At 34.6% G+C, this 25963-nt stretch overlaps 1 pseudogene; it reads right to left on the bottom strand.

The window, feature by feature from the left end:
- Positions 1-288: 288 nt before the first annotated feature.
- Positions 289-25963, bottom strand: part of LOC127185320 (60S ribosomal protein L26-like) — a 39625-nt pseudogene continuing 13950 nt past the window's right edge.

Genomic DNA, 25963 nt, shown 5'->3' with positions numbered 1-25963 from the left:
TGTCATCATTTTAACAACATGGACGCACTCGAGACATATAATTATTTGAAATATATTTGCAAGAAATATCTCTTTATTTATCAGGAAATGATCTTGGATTACATGAAAATGATAGGTTCAGCCATGAGTAATCCAGGTTTTAAATTTTCCAGCTAGGCTCTGAGATGAGTTCCAATATCAGGTAGTTATCTGGTCATTCCTATTCCCTGTGTTGTAGATGTGAAACCTCAGATCACTCCCATTCATGATGGTCAGAACCAGGCACAGTGCATCTTTGGTCTCATAGACCTATGCCCGGTTGACCAGAAACTGGCTCTTGGCCTTCTCAAGAATCTGCTTTTCATTGAGTGCTGTGGACGCTCTTATCCTCTTTTCGATCCTCTTCTCCTCTAAGCATTTGAACAGGAGAGCTCCCCCTGGGAACCAGAATAGCACACCGATCACCCAAACAAAAAGCTTCCAAGTTTCTCAAAGAAATTGCTACTCAGGTCTGTTTTCCAAGGAGGCCCCAAGTTGGGGTGTGATAAAATTGTCCTTGTTTCTAGGACCCTCTGGATCCACTTACTTCCCTATCTCCTATATTTTTCTCACCTAGAGTCTCAATAGGATGTTCTCATCTCTATCCCACTTTCTTGGTAGGTGCAGATTTTGATGGGACCTGCCCCTTGGGCTAGTGTCCAGTTATAAGTGAGTATATACCATTTGAGTCTTTCTGCTTCTGGGTTAGTTCACTCATTATGATCATTTCTAGTTCAATCCATTTGTCCACAAAATTTGGGAATTCCTTATTTTTAATAGCTGAGTAGTATTCCATAGTGTATATGTACCACAGTTTCTTTATCCATTCTTCTACTGATGGACACTTAGGCTGTTTCCATGTTCTGGCTATTATGAATAAGGCTGCTATGAACATGGTGAACATTATGATGGGTGGATCTGAGCCCAGGGGTTCTGCTTGATCAAAGGCACCAACCAAGGACAAAACATGCAACCATCATCAAACCCCTACCCAGATCTAACCAAGGGACAGAACATTCTCCACAGTTAAGTGGAGACTGGGGACTGACTTTCACAGGATCTCTGGTGCCCCATATTTGGCCATGTCCCTTTGTTGGGGAGGCCCAATGGCACTCGGAGGAAGGATAGCAGACTACCAAGAAGAGACTTGATACCCTAGCACCATATTCAGGGGGAGGAGGTCCCCCTTGGTCACAGTCATAGGGAAGGAGGATTGGGGTGAAAGTAGGAGGGAGGGAGGAATGGGAGGATGCATTGGATGGGATAGAAAATGAGATGTAATATGAATTATTTTATCTTTCAATAAAAATGTGTTAAAAAAATTGTCCTTGTTGAACATTGTAATGGAAATCCAATGGGATATGACAGCTTGCATAGATTTTAATAGCATGTTACCTAAAATGGAATTTTGTCTTTATCATTTTAAAAATAAAATTGTGTAAATACCTTTGTTGTCTCCATTTACGTTTTGTATATTTGTATTGACCTCAAAGTCAGACTTTGAAGGTGTATATTGGCTGTGCAGCCACTGTTACATATGTGTTTTAAGACATTTTTGATGAGGCATGGTTTTAAAAAATGTGATTTTAGACTTTCAGAGGCTCAAAAGATAGTGTTTTTTTTAAATCTAGAAAATGTTTCACCTTAAAAAAAAATACTGATTGTTTGGTTTCAATATAAAATAATAATACAATATCACATAAAATGTTGTACATTAGAAGCAAGTATCCATAGGTTTATTCAAGTCTTATATCACAGGCAATGTTATCCTGGCTCAGGACCCCCCCTCTTAGAAGTGACCTTTCCCCTTACACCAGGAACTGAACCATTAGCCCCTGAATTATCAATGTACAACTTCAGCTAAAGCATGACAGTTTGTAAGCGTCTTTATTACTAATCGTAAACTTAGTTGTGCGAATATATTAAACAATCTCTATCATTAGTATGAATCACTCATTTGACAGTTGTATTCTTATCAGAGACCTTTCTAGGTATGAACACAAGGAAAGAGGAAGAGTGCATTGTGGAAATGAGATATCAGCTGTATTTTTTTTTTACTTATTTCTCTAAGAAACAAAAGAAGAAAATATGTTATAAATTCTGAAATTATAATTTGTTCTTATGGCTATGTACTTTGCTACAGCAATTTTTGAAAGAGAAGGAGAGAGAGAGAGATGATGGGAGAGGGAGGAAGTCACAAGCCTTAAAGTCTCTGTGAGCTGACTCTACTATTCTACTGAAAACAGATACTGTTTCATAGTTACATATAAATACTTCTTTAGCATATAGTATAATTTTTACTCTTCAGAAAACAATTCATCAAATTCTATGCATGCACAAACTTATCTGCTACTGTGATATATACTTGATGAAAATATTGGTCATTGCCATTTCTTTATTTCACAAGCTGCCAACAAAATTTATAAGCATGGATCTGGCATTCAAAATAGATTAGGCTTTATCCTGGTACTAATTTACCTGTTACTTTTAATGGCTGATATTATATTTCCTATTTAAAATTGCTTCTGGTTAAAAATTATGCAAGCTCACACTCTTTAAGGATGTAGAGCCTAAAGCCATAATGACTATTTCAAATTGGTACTTTCATTACCAGTCCCTTATATTTACAATAGCGAATTGTTTGACATAGAACAAAGACAGATAATTCTATCTGATTAAAACCATGCAGATAATGTTGTAGAACTTCTAAATTGAAGTTTACAAGCCAATATTGATCTTCTATTCCCCTCTGCGAATCTTTAAGACTTTGCTGATACTAAAGATCAAAAGGATATTATCCATGGGTTTACAAAAGTAGCTAAACTAGAAATAGAAGATGTTAAACCATATGCATCATTGATGCCAAACTTTCCCAGCTCAATATAAATTTAAGAGGCTGTTTTGTTAAAATATCATGTAAGAAATAGCTTCATCACCTTAAACCAAATATATTGATTCTAAGGAAACTATTTTCTAAGTTGATTCTCTACACATCAAGGTAGCAAGAGACCCTTATCTTTAAGCCTCAAGAGTTAAAGTACCAATCATAAACAATAATATTAGTTGTGTTCATGAAGATTTCTTTTTTTAGTCAAAAGTAACTTTTGTTTGTTGAATCATATTGTGTGATATAGATAATAAAAATATGTCTCATCTTGTACATGTTCTTTAAATCAAGGTTATTTAACTTAATGCTAGAAAATTATTAAAATAATTATAATCTAACAATGTAATTTATAACTTGAGTCATCTATTAAGAACTTAAATTGTGTTATATTTTCAAAATTTTTAAGAATGCATGTTTTACAATATGACTCTTACAGTCTTCCAATGTGTTCTCTTTGTCTTTGGTGTAGGAATTCTGCTGTAGGGGATCTATAGCTACTGCAAAAGGAAATTTCTTTGATGAGGATCAGGTGCTACACTTCTCTGTATATACAAGGATAAACATTTAGAATGTAGATAGGAATTATACTGGATTAGAAAATTGTGGTGTTAAGTTCTCCTCTAGGGAGATAAATGTTGTCATTACTCTTGAAATGATTCTCAATACTGAGTTAAAAAAAAAGTTGGATTCAACTAACATTGAATATTCATGATGGCATTATGATATACAAACACTGAGTTTCAGGAAGACAGGATTTAAAGAAACCCAATACTTTCTTGTGTCTTCTTGAGGTTGAAACAAGTTAAGTGTAAGGCTGTACAGAGATTTGGTATTTAAAAAACCCAAACAACAACAAAAAACAAACAAACAACAAAATCACAACATCAATCTTGTCAAACCATAACATTAGAATTTAGAATTGAAGGAGAAACAAAGAACTTTAAAATACAGTCCTTGGCAGCACAAATATGGATAGTAAACAATACCTATCAGAAAGACTATGAGCAAAAAGAAAAGTCCTCTCAATGAATGCCAGGGGTGCTATCTAGGGAATTACAAATATAGTGTAAGACAAAGATGTGTGATTTGCATAGCAAGTGGTCATTAGACAAAAAGGTTTCCTGCTGTATCTAGGTGATAAGTAGCCATTATGTTTTTTTATTATCTTCAGGAACTGAAAGTCTCTTCTTACACATTCAGTGAATAATCATTCTAAGAGTCAGTATGAGCACAGGGTACTATGACTTTGTCCCAAGTTTATGACATGTCTCTGTGTGGCAAGTGAAGGGGAACTTACAGGTTTTACATTTCAAAGTAGTCATTGGACACTAAGCAGATGAGCTAGATCAGACCTGTGGTGGAGATAAGCATGGCCATGGCTAATGGATGACTCACTGTTTATCACAGCCCATTTCAAGCCACCTGAGCAGATTGCTTTGTTTTTGATACCTTCTCTATTTTTGTAGTCTCTGGTGATGCATTATTGTGAAAATATCTCTTACATTAAAAAATATTGGAACTTCCTCACATCCTGAGTTAATAATTCAGTTTTAGATCACTTAAGACTTAAGTTGTGATCATTTAGTGGGGAAGGAGGTCTCCTTCTGTCACAGGCTTAGGGGAGGGGAATAGAGTGAAAGAGGGAGGGAGAGGGAACAGGAAGATACAAGTGAGGGGATAACAATTGAGATTTAATATAAATAAATTATTTAAAGTAAAAAAAAACTTAAATTAATAGCCTGTAGTATACTCAGCCTGTTTTTGTACCCTGCGTTTAAGAGAACAATATAAGAACCAATCTTGCTTGTCATGGATTTCCCATGTAATAAGCTTTATCATCTAAATAGATTTATAATTTGACCCAACAAACAATGCATATGTTTTTCTATATTGGGATAATAAATGCTGAAAACAAGAAATAGACTGAAAGCACTCGTACAAAACAAATGTGTGCCATAAATTATAGATACAGTTTGATGTTTGTTTATAGTACTCTTTGGTGTTTGGATCACTTGGAGTCAATAAAGATTCATTCCTTTAAAAACATTTTTAAATATTTTGTAAAGTTATCACTCATTCCTTCCAAGTTTCATGATTTCTGAGCTTCTCAATAAATACAGAACACAAGCATTTATTAAGGACATACATACATACATACATACATATATACATACATACATACACACACAGGGACACACACGTGCAAAAGGCAAGATTCAGGCAGGGATATATTCAGACTCATAAAACAGACAGAAAGACACAATAAGAGAGAAGGAGAGTATTCAGATCTGAGTTTGCCCTTGATAAAGTTACTCTGAGGGGAAGATTTTTTATTTCTTTTCCTTAATGTGACACTGACCCATTTTGAGTACTATGGGGATCTTAATGGATTGAAGTCAATTCATTTATCCACTGTGTTAAATTACCTGGAATAAAGATTAAATATTTTGTGGTTTTTCCACAGGTGTCAATCCATTTTTTCTTGGCCTCATATGCTTGATCAGAACATGACAGTATGTTTACGATAGAGAGAAGGAAAATGGAAGGAGAAGTAAGATGAAAGGAAAATGTGTGTATAAAGAAACCACCTTCAATGACCTAATTTATAAAACTAGTTTCTACCTCCTAAAGTTTTCAGCATATCTCTAAGAAGTGCTATCATATTAGGACCAAAATCATTAACACATGAATCTTTCTTTTGGGGAAATACTAAAACCCCAAACCATAACAGTATGATCCTCAACCTCAAAGGCTCATTGCAACTCAACACTAAGATGTTTTAAGTCGGTATCCAAGAGTCCCTAAAGCCAAGGAATCCCATCAGTGTACAATAAGTCCAAGTTTCAAATCTTCTTTGAGGTTCAAGGTAACCCACAATGGACAAAAACGGAAAGAAATTCTTTGCCAGAATATTACAAGAATTACCTCTAGCTCAATTCCCTGTTAGAATCCTAATTTCTGCAGGAAGTCATAGAACCACTGTCTACATTTCTATGAGCAGCTCAGTCTTCTGTGAGCCAACAATATCAACAATTAACTTCAGCTTATATTCTCTTATGCCTACTCTAATGCACTGCTCTACTTTGTCATTGTTTTAATGTGGGGTGATTCTAAATGTTTCAAAAAACATATGTTCAGGATTATTAATAGCTCATTTCTCATTTCTCTGGAATGTATTCAATGCTTTACTTTATTGTCACTGTTACTATAATATATAACAACATGACAAAACTCGTAAAGAAACTGATTTTATTTAATTCATGGTTTTAGAGAATTGTCAGCACAGTCACTTGGCTTCTTTTTCCTGGGCCCCTAATGAGGCAAACTATCAATGAAGTAGTATGTGTGTTAGAGAGTGACTACCACTTGGTGGCTACAATCCTGAAAAAAATAAATGTACTGGGAGAAGAATATGAGATGCCTTTTGTCTTTTCAATGCCTAGTTTTTAATGATCTCTGATAGCTTGGTGCAGTGATTTGGGGTATAAAAATTGACAATCAGTGTGCATCAGGGAATCTTTTCTTTCTATGCAGAATGCTGATATTCAGTTACTTACCTGCATATCAACTGCTGTTATGCATCTAAAGTAGATAAAGCAGAAATGTATAAAACTACATCCAAGGCTACACAAAGAAACCCTCTCTTGAAAAACCAAACCAAACCAAACCAAAACAAAACAAAAAAAATGGATGAACTTGTTAAGAGATCTAAGACTGTTCCATGCAATTATTGGTTTAAATGAATGAAAACTTAGCAAGTTTATAAAACATTTCAATAATAGCAATTGATCCAACTTATATATTTAAAATATTGCAAGAAATGATTCGAAAATATATGATGTTTTTACAAAGGGCTGATTCACAAATTATTAATAAGAATTTAAATCTTACCTTCATACATTTGCACTTTCTCTTAGCATAATGCAATTAAGTTAGAAATAAGAAAAATCCATATTTATAAAATAAGAAACATACTTCTTGAGAGTTTATTAGAGAAGAAAAAATTTATATGATAAATCACAAAATATTTACAACTCAAAGAAAATAGAAATATGACCTGGGAATGGGCTTGATTCAATTTATATTGTACTTCATACTACTTAAGTTCTTATATTACAAGTTTAATTGAATATCAATGGGCCTAAAAAGGAAACAGTTACATCTATTTAAAAAGCAATAAGAAAAATTAAAGTAAAAATTAATGGCATAGCTGAATAAAATCGAGAGGAAAACAATGCATATGTTTTCAATATCAAGTATCAGAAAATTTTACCAAGATGGATGCGGAAAAGAAATAAAGAACAAACAAATAATTTATAATGAGAATGAAGAATTAGAAGAGATGCAGCAGAAATTGAAAAGGATACATATTGAATAGATTGCTAGCGAATCTGAAAGTATATGGAATATAATCTCAAGAAAATCTCTTTTTCAACAAGATAAAAAGTAAGACTGTAGAGATAGATGGCTTAGTGTTTAAGAGCATTTGCTACTCTTTTTGCTCTTCTGGAGAACCCAGGTTTGATTCCTAGAATGTACATGGCTGCTCACAAACATCTCTAACTTCAATTCTAGAATATTTAACAGCCTCTTTTCCCTCTATGGACACTGGATACATGTGGTGCACAGGCATGCAAGAAGAACACATATACACAAAGGTAGATTTATTTGAATATGAACAACAAACACATCTTGTTCAACATTTCATATAATAAAATATTAGTCATAGAACTTTTAAACCACAATTTTAAATAATAAAGGAAAATAATCTACTGACAATTTAGGGTGAGTAGAGCACACATCATGGCTTTTGTAATGAAGCTAGCCTATCTTTATTACATGAATCAAATAAATGCAATGGAAAAAGTTTTAATAAGACAAATAATTAAATATTTGATAAGATGAAGTTGGGCAACATAAAAGAATGGTGACATATACTAAAACTTGCAAAAATCATAAAACTATATAGAATACTCATGATAGTACAATTATTAATCAATTAATAAAGGTATAATATAATGATGCTCAAAAGGAATATAAATGTATTTTACAGTGAAAAATATAAAATAAACTGAAACAAAGATACAAATATTTTGGAAAGTGAACCCTTATTACTACAAATTATTACTATAACAACTAATAATAGTATGAATGCCATTCCTTTTAAACTATTTGGTATATATCCCTTTCCTCCATAATTTATTATTAAGCCTTGAAATAACACAGGAACATTTCCACCCCCAAAATTAACTCTCATACTTATTTAATTCACTAAATACAATTTACCTCCACCTTAATAACCACATAGTTAATTATCAAATCCTCCAAATTATCAACTTTTCCTTCATTACACATTCTAATTGTATCTCAGTGTTGTCAGGATGCTGGCTCCTTTGTATGACTAATATTTTTATGAAAAAAAAAACTCACAGATGAACAAATTTCTAAGATTTACTGCCATGTCCCCAAGGATTCATTCCATGTGTTTAAGGCAATATTCTGCTGTGATATATGACAATATATTAAAATTAAGTATTTCAGTTTCAGTAAGTGGTGCTTTTCTTTTGAACTATTATATCATTTGATTTAACAGGTTTTTATTGCCTGAGTGAGAATTAAATCAGTCATGCAAAACATATATTTTTACTTGTCTTGTATGACAAGGCCTATATCATATTTTTAAAAAGCACATTCTTTCTTCAAATAGGGAAAACTAGAGTTTCTTTTTCCATTTCTTAAAGGAATATTTTACAATAATAAAACAAAGTGTAACAAGCCAGTTGGGAAATTCAAATTGTGCCAGGAAAGGCATGTATTACAATATTGTAATGTTATGTTCTGATTAAAAAATTTTTTACTATGTCCTAACTTTACTTTCAGACCTCAACACTTAAAAAACAAGATTTATCTTTGCTTTATTTGTGTGTATATCAGTATCTGTTCTGTATATGCTTGAAGTGCAGGTGCCTAGAGTAACCAGAAGAGGGAATCAGATCTCCTGGAATTGGGGTTACAGGTAGTTTTAAGTCTCACAGCATGGGTGCTGGGAACAGAATATAGGTCCTCTAGAACAGTAGTACATGCTGGACCATCTATCTAGAACCTCAATTAATTTTTAATTTAAGTTTTAAGTTTTTATGACCTTCATATATGCATACTGTATTGATATCATTTCTCCCACTTCTATTCCCTCTAATTCTTCCCATATCACCTCCACTTCTCAAACACACAGACTCTTATTCTTTAAATATTATTATTAAATATGTATGCATACAAATTTATAAATATAACCTGCCAATTTAATTTCCTGTTGCTCATGAGTGAATGTGTTTAGGGATGATTGCTTGAGATGAAATAACTTATGAGGGATCCTGCTCCCAGGGAAGACTGAGTCTTCCTTTCTCATCAACCTTTAATTTCTACAGATAATATTTTAAAGACTTTTTAAATATGTGACAGGATTCTACCACTATAGAAAGAACACCATTTTAGATTATTTTTCTGCTTCAAGAGTGATTTTTTGCTAATTACATTTTTATTTATGTTCTCATCATCACCAATAAATTAACAATGTCAGATTATTAAACTTAAGTTGAGTTTACTCATTGCCACATAGTGTACTATAAATAATGAGAATGTAACTTAGATCTGAAAGTTTCTTTTAGACTTTGGAATTTATTTTGAAGCAACTTCCTCTCCTTGCTTAATCCAGAGGATATTTCATAAAAAATAAAGTCTCAAAATCACCTGAATAGATCACATTTGCATTTTCTTCCATTTAGGTGCCTATGTTAACTGCTTTCTGATCCCTGATGCTTAAGCACTAAGATTTACTAGATGAATAAAAATTAGGAAAAACATGTCTCTTTCCCTTGAATTCATTATTGCTTTATTAACTTGAACTAATATTTTCATATGCATATAATACAGACTTGCCTATCAACTTATTCATGAAAATCACCTTAAAAATGGCAAGCTTATTATTAACTTTCAGAGATTGGGTATATTGTACAAGGTTCTGTTTATATTTTTAAAAACCATTGAGAATTAAATGTAATTTTAACTCTTTAACAGAATTCCAGGCTTTCAAATGTTAATTATTTATTTACAAAATTTTTTGTGTCCACTATCTCATCTCACTTATATTTGTACCATAACTAATGAAGGATAGAAATTCATTTAATTATCTGCAATATGATAAAGTTATGGAGACTGCAGAGTAATACTCATGACACTAGAAGGCTTATTTTTTTGATACACATAGAGAAATTCCGAGACACTTAATGTTATCTTTGCAGTACTATTTTAGTGACATCCCAAACTCTGTTTAAAATGCAAATACAGATGGACTCTAGAAAATCAAATTATTAGAAGTGTAGCTATTTACAAATGGACAATAACATGCCAAGCGCATAAGGAGGAACAGTATATTATAGCTTGATACCAACCACTTAGCTATAATTTAAAGTGAATTATAACTTGGGATTATAAAATGTTTCAGTCTGATCATATAACTGTGGTCTACCACACAACTGGAATTGACTCTCTTATTCTATATTTGATAGTGAAATGAATTAGAATTGTACTGGAGAGATGACTCAGCAGTTAATGACATTTGTTGATCTTCAAGAGGCCTAGATTGAGATTCCCAGAATCCATGTCAAGTGGTTTTCAACCTTCAGCCATTTTTGCTCCAGGGTGTCTAATGCCTCCGGCTTATGCTAAAATTTTCACTCACAAACACACACTACCATTTTGACACACTTAAAAACATAATTAAAAATAATAAAATAAATATTTAAAAAGTATTGGCAATAACTAATATATAAATCATTGAGGTGTACATACATATAAACCTTTTAAACTTTAGAGATGTAGTTTTTAGTATCGTATTTACAAAACACTTAAAAAGTCTTGGGTTCAAATTTCCTAAGGTTACAAAATAACAATTAGACAATAAGGTGTTAATGGAAAGAAAATATTAAAGTAGTATTTTATACAGAATTATTTCCCAACTTTAACTACAGACTACTGCTTGGCCACATTCAGTTTGACAAAGAGAAGTCTTTGTTATGGTTTTATTTAGAGACAGAAAACTACAAAAACAAGTGTAAAGGGACTAGGAATTTAACTTTATTCCAGCCTTGGTGAGAAATAAAAGGCTGTCTTGGTTTACTATCTAATGATTTGTCATCTTTTTGTATTATTTACAGTATTATTATTATTAATCCTATTCTGTTGTAAAATGTGAATTGGGTAAATTATTTTACTCTGGAATTCTTACTTCTTTTGTTTTACTAGCCTATATAACTCTTTGCTTCAATTCTTTGGTTGAGGAATTTTAATATACAATTTTTCATTAATATTTACTTGCAACTCACTTTAGATTTATCTATAGATACAACGATGCAAATAGCTATGAAAAGGAAGAATTCTTCGAGTTCTACCATAGCCTATTTGAACTCAACCTTAGTGGTCATGGACAGTATCTATAAATATGAGGCATTTTATTTGTTAGTTGTTGATCTCCATCACCATGTGACCTTTACAGATACTGTGCTAATAATGAATAAGACTATCAAAATAAGGGATTCGTATATGCAACAATAAGGAATGAAGAAGAGACCACAAGCTGTAAGACTGAGAAAGAAGAAGGAAAGAATACATGGGCATATTTGGAGGGAGGATAGTGAAATGGAAAAATGATGGAGTTATATTTTATTTATCTTTTATTTTTTTATTTATTTTTTATTAATTTATTCTTGTTACATCTCAGTGGTTATCCCATCCCTTATATCCTCCCATTCCTCCCACCCTCCCATTTTCCCTTTATTCTCCACCCCTATGACTGTTCCTGAGAGGGATTACCTCCTCCTGTATATGCTCATAGGGTATCAAGTCTCTTCTTGGTAACCTGCTGTCCTTCCTCTGAGTGCCACCAGGTCTCCCCCTCCAGGGGATATGGTCAAATGTGAGGCACCAGAGTAGGTGAGACAGTCATATCCCACTCTCCACTCAACTGTGGAGAATGTTCTGACCATTGGCTAGATCTGGGTAGGGGTTTAAAGTTTACCGCCTGTATTGTCCTTGGCTGGTGCGTTAGTTTGAGAGGGAACCCTGGGCCCAAATCTACCTATCATAATGTTCTACTTGTAGGTTTCCAGGACCCTCTGGATCTTTCTACTTTGCTGTTCTCCCATGATTCTCTCATCTAGAGTCCCAATAGAATGTCCTCCCCTCTGTCCCAGTTTCCTGGTAAGTGAAGGCTTTCATGGGACATGCCCCTTGGGCTAGTATGCAGATATAAGTGAGTATATACCATTTGAGTCTTTCTGCTTCTGGGTTAATACATTCATTATGATCATTTCTAGCTCATTCCATTTATCCACAAATTTCGGGAATTCCTTGTATTAATAGCTGAGTAGTATTCCATAGTGTATATGTACCACTGTTTCTTTATCCATTCTTCTACTGATGGACACTTAGGTTGTTTCCATGTTCTGCCTATTATGAATAAGGATGTTATGAACATGATTAAGCAAATTTTCTTGTGTGGTGGAGCATCTTCTGGGTATGTTCCAAGGAGTGGAATAGCTGGGTCTTGAGGAATTCCCATTCCCATTTTTCTGAGATAACACCAGATAGATTTCCAGAGTGGCTGTACTAGTTTGCATTCCCACCAGTAATGAAGGAGTGTTCCTCTCTCCCCACATCCTCGCCAGCATGTGCTGTCACTTGAATTTTTGACCTTAGCCATTCTGATGGGTGTAAGATTGAATCTCAGAGTTGTTTTGATTTGCATTTCCCTGATGACTGAGAAGGTTGAGCATTTCTTTAAGTGTTTCTCAGCCATTTGATATTCCTTTGTTGAGAATTCTCAAGGGTATCCAAATGGGAAAAGAGGAAGTCAAATTATCCCTATTTGCAGATGATATGATAGTGTACATAAGTGACCCTCAAAATTCCACCAGAGAAGTCCTAAAGCTGATAAACACCTTCAACAAATTGGGTGGATACAAAATTAACTCAAAAAAGTCTGTAGCCTTCCTATACACAAATTACAAACTTGCAGAGGAAGAAATTAGGAAAAGCTCACCCTTCACATTAGCCACAAGCAATATAAAATATTTAGGAGTTACTCTAACTAAGCAAGTGAAAGACTTGTTTGAAAAAAATTTCAAAACTCTGAAAAAAGAGATTAAAGATGACATGAGAAGATGGAATGATATTCCTTGCTCATGGATCGGGAGAATTAACATAGTAAAAATGGCCATCCTACCAAAAGCAATCTACAGATTCAATGCAATCCCTATCAAAATACCTATATGATTTTTAAAGACATTGAAAGTTCAATTCTGAACTTCATATGGAAAAACAAAAAACCCAGAATAGCTAAAACAATCTTGTACAATAAAAGGTGCTCTGGAGGAATCTCCATACCTGATCTCATACTGTACTATGAGGCAATAGTAATTAAAACAGCATAGTACTGGCACAGCAACAGGCTGGTTGATCAGTGGAATTGAATCTAAGACACAGATATGAATCCACACACATATGGTCACTTGATTTTTGACAAAGAAGCCAAATCCATTCAAGGGAAAAAGGATAGCATCTTCAACAAACAGTGCTGGTCTAACTGCATGTCTATGTGTAAAAAAATGCAACTTGACCCATATTTGTCACCTTGCACAAAATTCAAATCCAAGTGGATTAAAGACCTCAACATAAAACCAGAGACACTAAGTCAGATAGAAGAAAAAGTCGGGAAGAACCTGGAACATATTGGCACAAGAGACAACTTCCTAAAAGAACACCAACGGCCCAGGCTTAATGTCAACCATTAATAAATGGGACCTCATGAGGCTGAGAAGCTTCTGTAAGGCAGGAGACACTGTCAAGGGAAGAAAGCGACAGTCTACAGACTGGGAAAAGAACTTCACCAACCCTATATCTGACAAAGGTCGAATATCCAAAATATATGAAGAACTCAAGAAATTAAACACCACCAAACCAAATAACCCAATTGAGAAATTGGGCTTGGAACTAAACAGAGAATTCTCAACAGAGGTATATTTTAATTTTAATTTTTAAAAATATACAGCTTTTTGCATATTTCTAGGACTAGAAGAAAAAATCATATTAACATCTACTCTATTATAGATTTAATCATAGACCTCTAAAGTAAAAATTGAACTAGAATATAAAGAAAATAAACTAGCCTACATAACAAAGAGATAAAACAACAAAGAGAATTCCCTCTCCCGTACTAACTTCTAAGTGTGAAATAATCACTGAAAGTATTTCTTAGAGAGCTAAAATTCTCACACTTGTATCCAGTCTCACATTAAACAAAACAAAACAAAACAAAACAAAACTGTTGAATTTCATGAATTAAGCTAAATGATTTCACATTTGAGAATCTTGGTTTGCACTGAAATTCCTTGCTAATAAAATGCGCCCTACTCAAGAGTATATATACAACTTTTATAGTCCCCTCATGGTCATACTTTCTGAAGTGTACTAGCCACCCCTGACTTCGCTTTTTTAGCTCTACTTCACATGGTAGCAGTTAACCTGTAACAACTATGCTTGTAAATATATGTATTTATTTCATAGACCTTGTAGCATTCTCAAATAAAATCATAGGTCCTTGAAGTCTTGTGAGATACATGTTAATGAATTGCTTTTACTAAGGGCATAAGAAAATTAGTTTCATGAAATTGCATGTAGGCACGGATTTATTGACAGAAACTTGAGTGGTACATAGTACTATTTAAACTCCCTACAATCATATCACCTACACAAAATATTTATCCTACCTTTAACTTTTTAATATTTTCTCTGCCAAATCAAAATGAACATTGTTGAGAAATATGTCTGAGGAAATTGTCAGATTAATGATGTTCAGAAAGTGTAGCTGACACTTATCCTAAACTGTTGTCCTTGTGTAAGAAACAACCAAATATACTGTATTCAAAGAAAGGAATGGTACAATAGATGGCATTAATACCAAATTAATGGAAAGTAAAAAATAACAATTGATCTTAGTTCCCTTTAAATCATTCTTCAACCTCCAGCTGGGTTTAAATTACTCTGTGATGTAATTGATTTGAACATCTTTAAAAGTATTTGTGTATGAATAGCTGGAGGCTGGGGTGAGAACTCTTATTGTGTTCTGAGTCAATACCAGCAGTGCATCAATAAAGTACAGACACACTAGAATTTTAAAATCCATATTCCAAGCAGAATCATTAATACATCTGTTCTTTAAATAATAAAAATATAGATCATAATCCCTTAAGTTTGGAACCTAACTAAAATCATTCAATTCTTTTAAAATAAACTCTGATGTCATATCCCTCTGACTTTCTCCTTCCAAAACAAAGTAAGATAAAACTTTGTGGCAATTAACATTTAGCATTTCAAAAATCAAACTAAGACATACTAGTTGTGTCTAAAACCTCTTTAAATTAAAAATAGTTTTTGTAATATTACTTGGTTTTAAGTAAACTCAATGAAAAAAATAAATTCTTACAGGCCTGTGAGATGGCTCAGTGTATAATGGTGCTTCAACTCAAGCTGGATTGTTATATTTCAACCTCTGGGACTGACATGGTAGAGGCAATTACTGAGTCCTCTGACCTTTACATTCTCTCTCTTTCTCTCTCTTTCTCTCTCTCTCTCTCTCTCTCTCTCTCTGTGTGTGTGTGTCTATTTCTTTCTCTCAATAAATAAATTTATAAGTATTAAAAAGAAAAATATGAAAGACAGTAGGGTACTTGCTATTAATCATAACATTCACAAATAAAAAAAGGTAGGCATACCTCTATGATTTCAGAGACAACCTTGTCTACATGAAATTCTATGCCAACTACAGCAACATAGTGAGACCCTGTTTCAAAATCAAATGGAATAAAATAAAACAAATATTTTTTTCTTTTTTTAACACATTTTTATTGAAAGATAAAATAATTCATATTACATCTCATTTTCTATCCCATCCCATACATCCTCCCATTCCTCCCTCCCTCCCACTTTCACCCCAATCCCGCTTCCCTATGACTGTGACCAAGGGGGACCGCCTCCCCCTGAATATGGTGCTAGGGTATCAAATCTCTTCTTGGTAGTCCTCTATCCTTCCTCCGAGTGCCATTGGGCCTCCCCACCAAAGGGACATGGCCAAATATGGGGCACCGGAGATCCTGTGACAGTCAGTCCCCAGTCTCCACTTAACTGTGGAGAATGTTCTGTCCCTTGGTTAGATCTGGGTAGGGGTTTGATGATGGTTGCATGTTTTGTCCTTGGTTGGTGCCTTTGATCAAGCAGAACCCCTGGGCTCAGATCCACCCATCATAATGTTCCTCTTGTAGGTTTCTAGGACCCCCTGGATCCACCTACTTCCCTATCCCCTATATTTTTCTCACCTAGAGTCTCAATAGGAAGTTAAAACAAATATTTTTAAGATATGTCTGAAGAAACAATAATATGCTAAGTAATTAGTTCAATAAATTACTATTAATACTTAAATTTTGTGATTTTTTTCATTCAATGTAAGATATGTAGCATATAATCTCAAAATGACAATAAATTGGGAGGCTATATGTTGTAGTTAACCAGAGTTAAGCACTGAATTGTGTTTGTTTTATAAAGTGAATTTTGAGTATGAAACCTAATTAAATATTGCATAATTTTACATATTTCTTCTTAAATTATACTATATTCAATGAAATTTTCTTACAATAATTAACATATAAAATAAGAATTACTTATTCTGGTATTATGTTTTATGGAGTTTATACTCATCCTCATTAAAAAACAAAAGAATAGGGAGGGAATCCAAGATGGCACTCTGCGTTTGATTAGCAGGAAGAACAGAACTGCATGGCAACCTAAAGACAAATCTGTGAGCTACAAAACACCAAAGCTGCTCATTCCCAGGTGAGAAGGATCAACATTTTGTGAGGCACACGTGGGTCTGAGCCCTGGCCATCCAGCTAACCCACAAAAAATTCCCCGAGGAACAGCCCACATTAGCCGCCATTTTGGGAAGGACTGTGGGTTATCCATGCAGCTTAGGGCTCTCACCATCTGTCTACTGCTTGCTGAATCCAGGACAGGGAACGGCAGATACAGTCCATATTAGCTAGCTCCTGAGAAAGAGTTCAGGGGCACACAAACACCTTTGAACTCTAGTTCCTCTCAACGCCCCAGCTGCTTGCCAGCTTAGTCTGGCAGGGTCACAGAGCAAATAAACATAACCCTGCCATGTCGAAAAGGACTGTAGGGCACCTAAGCAACTCTGGTCTTGGAAATATATCAGCTCACTGCTCTCCTGCCAGACCCAACTGGAATATATTCAGGGAACCCAGCTGAGTGAGTTGGGTGTAGGCTATAACACCCACTGCCAACATCCTGAGGAGGCTTCAGGGGAGCTCTAGAAAAGAAACTTAGGACTGGAGCTCTCTTTATTTGCTCCCAAGCTGCCTTCCCAATGTGTAACACAGACAGCAACCTCATTGGAGGGACCTCTCAGCTGCTAAAACCAGAGACAACCAAATGACTACAGGATAGCACAAGAAGACTAGCAAAAAAACTCAGAGCAATATAACAACACTGGAAAGCAGTGATTTTAACACAACAAACCCTAGAGATATGAACACCCATGAAGCACAAAGACAGGACTTTAAATCCGAGGTCTGAGGTGATGAAAGTGATAGAAGCTTTGAAAGAGGAAAATAAATCACTCAAACACAAGAAGGAGGAGGGACTGGACGGAGCAGAAACTGTGGTCCAAAATATATAGTGTGTAACTGTGGTCCGGTTGTAAAATGAGAGAATAAATAAATTATAGATAAAAAATATAAAATGGCTAGTTTATTTTACATATATGTATAATATAAATGTGTATGTAAAATAAAAATACTTAAAGGCAAGACAAAAAATGTTTTCTCCAGAAAAATATATCAACTCAAGATAGATAGCAGCTGACAAAAGACACATAAAGAAGAGGTTTCTGCCTCTAAACACTAAAAAATTCTAGTATGATGAAGTAAGAACTCACATATTGAACACAGCAACCCAATAGGAGAGAAGGAGTTGCCAGAACAAGCAAGAAATTCGGACCCACTTATTCTTATAGCTAAGATTCCCATAAAAATACTAAGCTAATAGCTGTAGTTTATATGCATAGGACGTGGTGTAGAGAAACAAAGGACCTGTGTTTGCTGCTACAGCCTCTGTGCTCTCACATATATTTTGTTTAGTTTGTTCAGAGGGCTATGTTCTCCTGGTGTCCTCTATTACCTCTGACTCATAATCTTCCTTCAGGGCCCCCTGAAGAATCTAAAAAGGGAGAGATTTGATGGAGACCTCCAATTTAGACTCTGTCCCTGCATAATGTTTTGCTGTGGGTCATCTGTTCCCATTGCAGCTAGAAGAAGCCACTCTGGCAATAACTGAGTACAGCATTGATCTATGAGTACAGCAGAATATCATTAGCAATCATTTCATTAATTTTCTTTTTTATACCAGTAGTGTTTAATTTTACCCTATGTCTCTGGGCTATTTAGTCTCTGGTTTTTGGCTACCCAAGCTGTGTCAGGAATGGGTTCCTTCTCCTAGAAAAGGCCTTAATGAAAATCAAACATTTGTTGGATACTCTCACAAGTTCCATGCCATCATTTACCTAGCATATTTTGCTGGAAGGACATACTTTTTTCAAAAAAGACAAGTACAGAAAGTTACAATTAGTCAAAATAAAGTGAAAAAAAACTGGCCATTGGGTGCATGTGCTATCTAGTTTTATGTCAACTTGGTACAAGCTAGAGTTATTTGAAAGGAGGGAACCACATTTGGAAAAAAAATGCCTCCATAAGATCTTGCTCAAATGCATTTTTTTAGTGCTTGATTAGGAGGGTCCAGCCGATTGTGGGTAATGTATACCTGGGCTGGTGGTCCTCGGATCAATAAGAAAGGCTGAACAAATCATGAGGAAGAATCCAGTAAGCAGAACCCGTCTATGGCCTCTGTATCAGCTCCTGGCCCCAGGCTCCTTCAGTTCCTATCCTGACTTCCTTTAGTGATGGCCTGTTACCTGAAAGTTTTAGCTGAAATAAACCTTTTCCTACTCAAGTTGCTTTGATTACGGCATTTTATTCCAACAATAGTAACCCTAACTAGGACAGTGTCCAACTGGAATCAATATATTTACAACACAATCCCTACGCATAAGAGTTAAGGGAAAATCACAGAAGACAGGGCAAAATGAATGTAAAAGCCAAGGGACCAGGGAATTTGCTGTAAGAACTTGTCTTCTGGACATGACAGGGAGCTTGGAAGGTGGCAATACTGAGAGCAATGTAGACTATGTAAGTCTAGCTTAAAAGGTTTTAGAGGAAACAATATTAGCAACTGCACTAGAGGCCATTCCTCATTTAGGAGAAATATTTGGGAAAGATGAGGAACTGTGGCATTGTTGGAGAAAGTGTGTCACTGGCAGTAGGCACAAAGGCTTCATAAAACTGGTCCCATTTCTTTGTTCTGTATCTGTCTCCTGTTTCTAGATTAAGATGAGAACTCTCAGATGCTTCTGATGCATGTGTTTGCTTTGACTTGATAACTCTACTCCTCTGAAACTCTAAGCCAATTATGTGCTTTCTTTTATTACTTCCCTTGGTAATAGTGTTTTGTATTAACAATAGAATATAGACTAAGACATTATAGGGAGAACCAAAGGCCAGAAATTAGAGTTAGAACATGAGAAGTATAACCATATGAGAAATGGGAGGTAAGGAAAGAGGGGGGTAATGTAATTATATTTTAATTAAAAATTAAGAAAAAGTACCTAGGACAATCATGAGATATATCTTTAGGTGTGCTTGTGAGGGTGTTTCCAGAGCTATTTGAGAAAGGAAAACCTACAGCAAATATGTGGATCCTTCCAGGTAATGTTCCAGTGATATGGAATGCCATTCTCAATTTTGACATCTATAACACAACATTTGTGCCTAAGACTCAGGAATAATTACAGAACATGAGCAAAATGGGTCTAAGAGTGAGAGAATTATACTGACTGCTTTAAAATAGTATCTTCTAGAGGTTGTAGGGATGCTGACTCCCAGAAATCTCAAAAACTTGGTTGCTCATATAATACCTGAACAATATTGTACCAGTTGATATCTGAATGTGGATGGGTACAATTTATAAAATCTATGCTGTGGTTAACTTATTGGCATGGCCTAATAATGTTTATTATTAGGTCTATAATTATTATTATGGCAGTATTTTCTATCCTGCTAGCAATCAATCAAGATATAGACACCTGTTATATTTTAAAATAGTCTTAGTTATCCTGGGTTAGGGCAGATAATAATCCCCTAAACTACTTCCCATAATGGGGCAGGTATGGGATACCTACCCCAATCCCAGGCCATCTGCTTCTAATAATTTCTATCAAGCTATCTCCTATCCATAACCACAAATACTTGCTAATCATCATCATCTGGGCCATGTCTCCACCCACACCAGCCATATGCTTCTCCACCTAACCCATGGCATAGCCTTCTTATTTCTTTCCTCTGATCTCTTCTCTCAAGTTTCTCTCTTGTTCCCAAAGCCCGAGAGCCTTAGCCATGGCTATTCCATTTGCCCAACCCAGATGTGATAACATTTTTTTAAATTTTGAAATTCTTTTTATTAAAACATTTTTCATGCAATATATTTTGATTATGTTTACCCTTCCCCAACTCCTTCCAGATAGCCTTCCCACCCACACAACTTTAATTTTGTGTCCTCTCTCTGTGTCTTTCAAAAACCAAAACTGAGAAGCAAAACAAACAAATACGAAGGAAGTAATGCTGGATGTGGTGACACATGCCTTTAAGTCCAGCACTCAGGAGGCAGAGGCAGGTGGATAGTTTGGAATTTGAGGCCAGCTTGGTTTACAAAGCGAGTCCACGACAGCCAAGGCTAACACAGAGAAACCCTGTCTTGATATAAAAACAAGCAAACAAACCAAAAAAAAAAAAAAAAAAAAAAAAAAAAAAAAAAAAAAAAAAAAGAAGAAGAAGAAGAAGAAGAAGAAGAAGAAGTAAAAATAAACAAGTAAAAGAAAAATGTAACCAAAAAGGCAAAAAAAAAAAAAAATGTCATGGAGTTTAATTTGTGTTAGCCAACTACTAGGTATCGAGCCTGCCAGGAAGTGAGGTTAATATACCCAGAAAAACTCCACTGTAGAAAACCGATTTTCCCTTTGCTGGTAAATAGCAATTACAGATAGCTTCTTGGGTTGGAAAGTGAAACTTTCTCCCCTTTACCTTCTCAGCACTGGGACCCTGTGTTTGCCATTCTCGATTGTCAATTTGACTACATCTGGAATTAACTGAAACCCAAAAATCTGGGTACAATTATGAGGAATTTTCTTTTTCTTTTAAGTTTTTATTCTGTTTCTTTTTTTTAACATAGACATTTATATTCTTAAATATGATGGATTTTTATTGGTCAAAAAGGTTAGTATCTTCGGCAAGGTACAAGGTGGGGCACAGAGATACCAAGCAGCAAATAGCATCAAAATACATCAGACCAACCTCTAACAAATCTGTCATTAGAATATAGGACATAGATGAAGAGCTTCAGGTAGTCAATGTGTACTGAAGGAGGTAGAATTAGTTTTATTCAGCAAAAAGTCCTCTGACAGGTTTTCCAATTCTAAGTATTGAGTTCTAGACACATGTGCATACTAAAAACTTGGACAGGAGCATGGGAGAATGGCAAAGTAGAAGGATCTAGAGGGTCCTAGAAACCTACAAGAAGAACATTATGATAGGGAGTTTTGGGCCCAGGGGTCCCCCTCAAACTATGGCACCAGCCAAGGACAATACAGGCTATAAACTTTAAACCCCTACATAGAACTAGCAAATGGACAGGACATTCTACACAGTTAAGTGAAGAGTGAGATTTGACTTTCACACGTACTCTGGTGCCTCATATTTGATCACGTCCTCTGGATGGAGAAACCTGGTGACACTCAGAGGAAGGATAGCAGGCTACCAAGAAGAGACTTGATATCTTATGAGCATATACCGAGGGAGGAAGTCCTTCTCAGTCATAGTCATAGGGGAGGGGAGTAAGGGAAAAATGGGAGGGAGGGAGGAATGGGAGGATACAAGGGATGGGATAACCATAGAGATGTAATATGAATAAATTAATAAATAAAATAAAATAAAAAACCCGGACAGGACTGTATATAGATATATAAAATAGCTGCAGGAGAATAAGTTGTGAATTTTAAATGGGTAGACAGGGGAAGAGTTGTAGCAGTAGAGGGAAGACTATAAATGATGTAAATATAGTATGCTAAAGCATGGAAGTCTTAATATAAAATTAAATCTACATTTTTCATTCTTTCTCTTTTTTAAATCTGACATTTTTCAAAGGAAAAGAGAAGATACCTACTTGAGTACCAGAATTCAGCTTCTGTCTGAATTTAACCAGCCATGATTTAAGCATAAAGTCTTAAGCTCATGTCATATCTGTTAGCCACTTACCTCAAAAAATATTTCTGTCTGTAAAGGATTATTCTTTCAAATTGTAAGTTAAAATAAATCTTTCTCATTTTGATTTACTACTGATTATCTAGCCAAAGCAGTGAGAATAGTAGCTAATGCACATGCAACATTTATCCAAGTATATTGAAGAGGCCATGACACTACCTACAAGCAAAAATAAAAGATGATTATCAGAGATTAATCAGAGCATTCTCAGATAATTTTCAAAAAGTCATTATATATTTCAATATACAATAGGGAAATTTAACAGGAATGGAAGCAATCAGGAAATCAAACAGAAAATCTTGAACTGAAATATACTGAGAGAAATTAAAATCAAATTGAAGTCATAAGTAGGATAATATATTAAAAATAAAAAAGGATTAGTGGGTTTGAAGACATAAAAAATAATAAGTACAGCAAAGCTGAATAAAGAAATTGTAAGGGAATATTGACACAGCATTAAAGCAGGTTATATTTGAGACATTTACTATTCAGGAGAATCATCATAATGTCAAAGTGGTATATAAAATCTATTTAAGAAATAAAATATAATTCTCTTGGACCAGTTTAATCCTTATTTTTATTGTCACCTTGCTATATATAAAAAGAGTGAACATCAGTTACCCAGGTAAGATTGACATCTGGCCATGTCTGTGAGAGATTGTGTTGAATGGTAGTTAATATGAAAGGCCCCAGCCCACTTTGGGAAGCACCATGCCTAGGTAGGTGATCTTGTACCATATAAGAAAACATGATCCAGAGAATGAATCAGTAAATAAGCTTCTTTCATAGTATCTGCTTAAGTTCCTGCCCTGACATAGCTGAATGATGGACTTAGAACTGGAAATGTTAGACAAAATAAACTCTCTCCTCCCCTAAAAGTGTGAAAGTACACACACGCACACACACACACACACACACACACACACACACACACACACAAACTTTTTTGAAAGAATGGTTTTAGGCACAAGCAAATCTAAAGTAACTGGATAGATTTAATTCAAACAAATCTATGAAGAGATGTGTTTTTGATGTCTTTTGGTGACGAATGTCATCTTCTCTACTACTCTCCTTTCTTTACTTCCACAACCATAATAGCCCACTTTAGTTTCATTTTCTCTACATGAGAGAAAATATTTGACACTTCTCTTTACAAAAATGGCTTTTCTTATCTCAACATCAAAATATTCAGTTCTATGTATTCTTTTGAAAAGCTATAACTTGATTATAATTTATCCATTTATCTTGTAATGGGCTAATTCTATAGATTTGCCATTATGAAGTGTGAAAATAAACACAAGTATGCAGCTATGTCTACATATGTTGAGTATTTAGTCTTTTAGAAATATATATCCAAAACTATGTAATGTCACTGTATAAATTTTATGGTATTTTTATCATATGCAAATTTAATCAAACACTTTAAATATTTCATACCAATTTTATTTATTTATTATTTTTTAAATTTTTAAAAATTAATTTATTCTTGCTACATCTCAATGTTTATCCCATCACTTGTATCCTCCCATTCCTCCCCCCCCCATTTTTCCATTATTCCTCTCCCCTATGACTGTTCCTGAGGGGGATTACTTCCCCCTGTATATGCTCATAGGGTATCAAGTCTCTTCTTGGTAACCTGCTGTCCTTCCTCTGAGTGCCACCAGGTCTCCCCCTCCAGGAGACATGGTCAAATGTGAGGCACCAGAGTACGTGAGAAATTCATATCCCACTCTCCACTCAACTGTGGAGAATGTTTTGTCCATTGGCTAGATCTGGGTAGGGGTTTAAAGTTTACCACCGTTTAAAAGACCATAAAACTCTTAGGAGAGAATATATAAGACTTGATAAATTACATTTGTGTGGATAAAAATGTAGTTTGAAATTCTTCCTATCAGAATATCAAATTCCCACTAGTACTGATCCAAAAACAGAAACCCATGCTATAGATAAATACAATCTGACTCCAATAAAATTTGAAATTATCTGATTCTTTCAGATCAGATTACATCATTTAGTGAAATCTCTTTGGGCAAATATGCTGATTTAATGTCGATGTTTTATTGATGCCAACCCATAAAAACTCATTCCAGTAAGTTTACCTTTGAAAATTGCTTTTAACAATTGAACATTTTTCAGACAAGATCTTATTCTGTAACGCAATTTTGCCTGGAACTTAATACATAGTATATAAGCTGGCCTCAAACTCAAGGCAACCTTCTTGCTTCCATAGCTCATGTGATGTAATTATGGGCATGAAAAATCATTCCTAGCTGAAAATTAAATTCTTGTTAAAATACAATTTTTTGAAAAATTCTTAGACTTAATCATATGAAAATCTCCAAAATTAACATGTAACTTCATTAAAGGCAATTTGACTTTCCTACTACTGGGTTACTTTTATTTTTTAAAATAAATATTAATTTACTAAAATGCAAATATAGATAAAATATTCTGTGTACTTGAGACACAACATCAAACAAAACAGATTAAGGTGTGCCCATGCAAAAATCTTACATTCCATTTGTTATGGATGTTTAAAAATATTAAACATGACACGACTTCACTTAGCATATCAAGATAGAAAGTAATAAATAGATTGATAGGTGGTGGGACATTATTAGAGGGACCTTGGAGTTGTGTTAGGGAATACAGTTCAATTTTGAATCAATCAGTATAATGGTTTCCATTGCACAGACCAGTTGCAGAGACCAAAGCTCTCTAAGCAAACATTAAAGATGTCTTAAATGCCTTATACTGAAGTTTCTAGGGGTCCGTGTGTTCCTGAATGGGAGGCAGCAGAATGAAAAAAGGTATTAATCAGGCTTACTAATTCTGAGATAAAACACTATGAAAAAAAGCAGCTTGGAGGAGAAAAGGCATTGTTTGGCTAACACTTCCATTTCTTTGTTCATCACTGAAAGAAGGAAGGATAGAAATTTCCAGCATACTCAGATAACCATGTCTCTGATGGAGTTGAAGACCAGGTAGCTTAGTTTTACAATGAAGCTTAGTTGTTTAGGGGTTAATATGTTTTTAGGTCTCTATAGATATTTTAATTTGATAATAACAAGATGTGATAGAAACTGAATTACATTCTGAATTTTAGACACACCAAGATAAGAAAGATGTTTTCTTCAAGGCTGTCAAATACAAATAGCCAAAACAGTAAGAATGTAACATTTATATAATTCCTGATTGTGCCATGGTTCTTCTTGCTATAGGTAGTTTACTATATATATATATGTGGAATAATATAAATGTATATGTAAAAAATAAAAAATATTTAATTAAAAAATTCAAACAGAGTAGGAATCTTGAGGCAGAAACTGATACAGAAGTTGGCAAGTGTGCTTGCATGTGCCTCATGATTTGTTCAATCTGCTTTTTTAAAGAACCAAGGACTACCAACCCATGGTTAACACCACTCACAATGGCCTAAGCACTCCTCCATCAATCACTAAGAAAATGTCCTGCAGGCTTGCCTAAAGCCCAATCTTATGGAGGT

Source organism: Acomys russatus, chromosome X, assembly GCF_903995435.1.
Source record: "Acomys russatus chromosome X, mAcoRus1.1, whole genome shotgun sequence".
Classification (NCBI taxonomy): Eukaryota; Metazoa; Chordata; class Mammalia; order Rodentia; family Muridae; genus Acomys; species Acomys russatus.
This window is presented reverse-complemented; position numbering and strand designations above follow the sequence as displayed.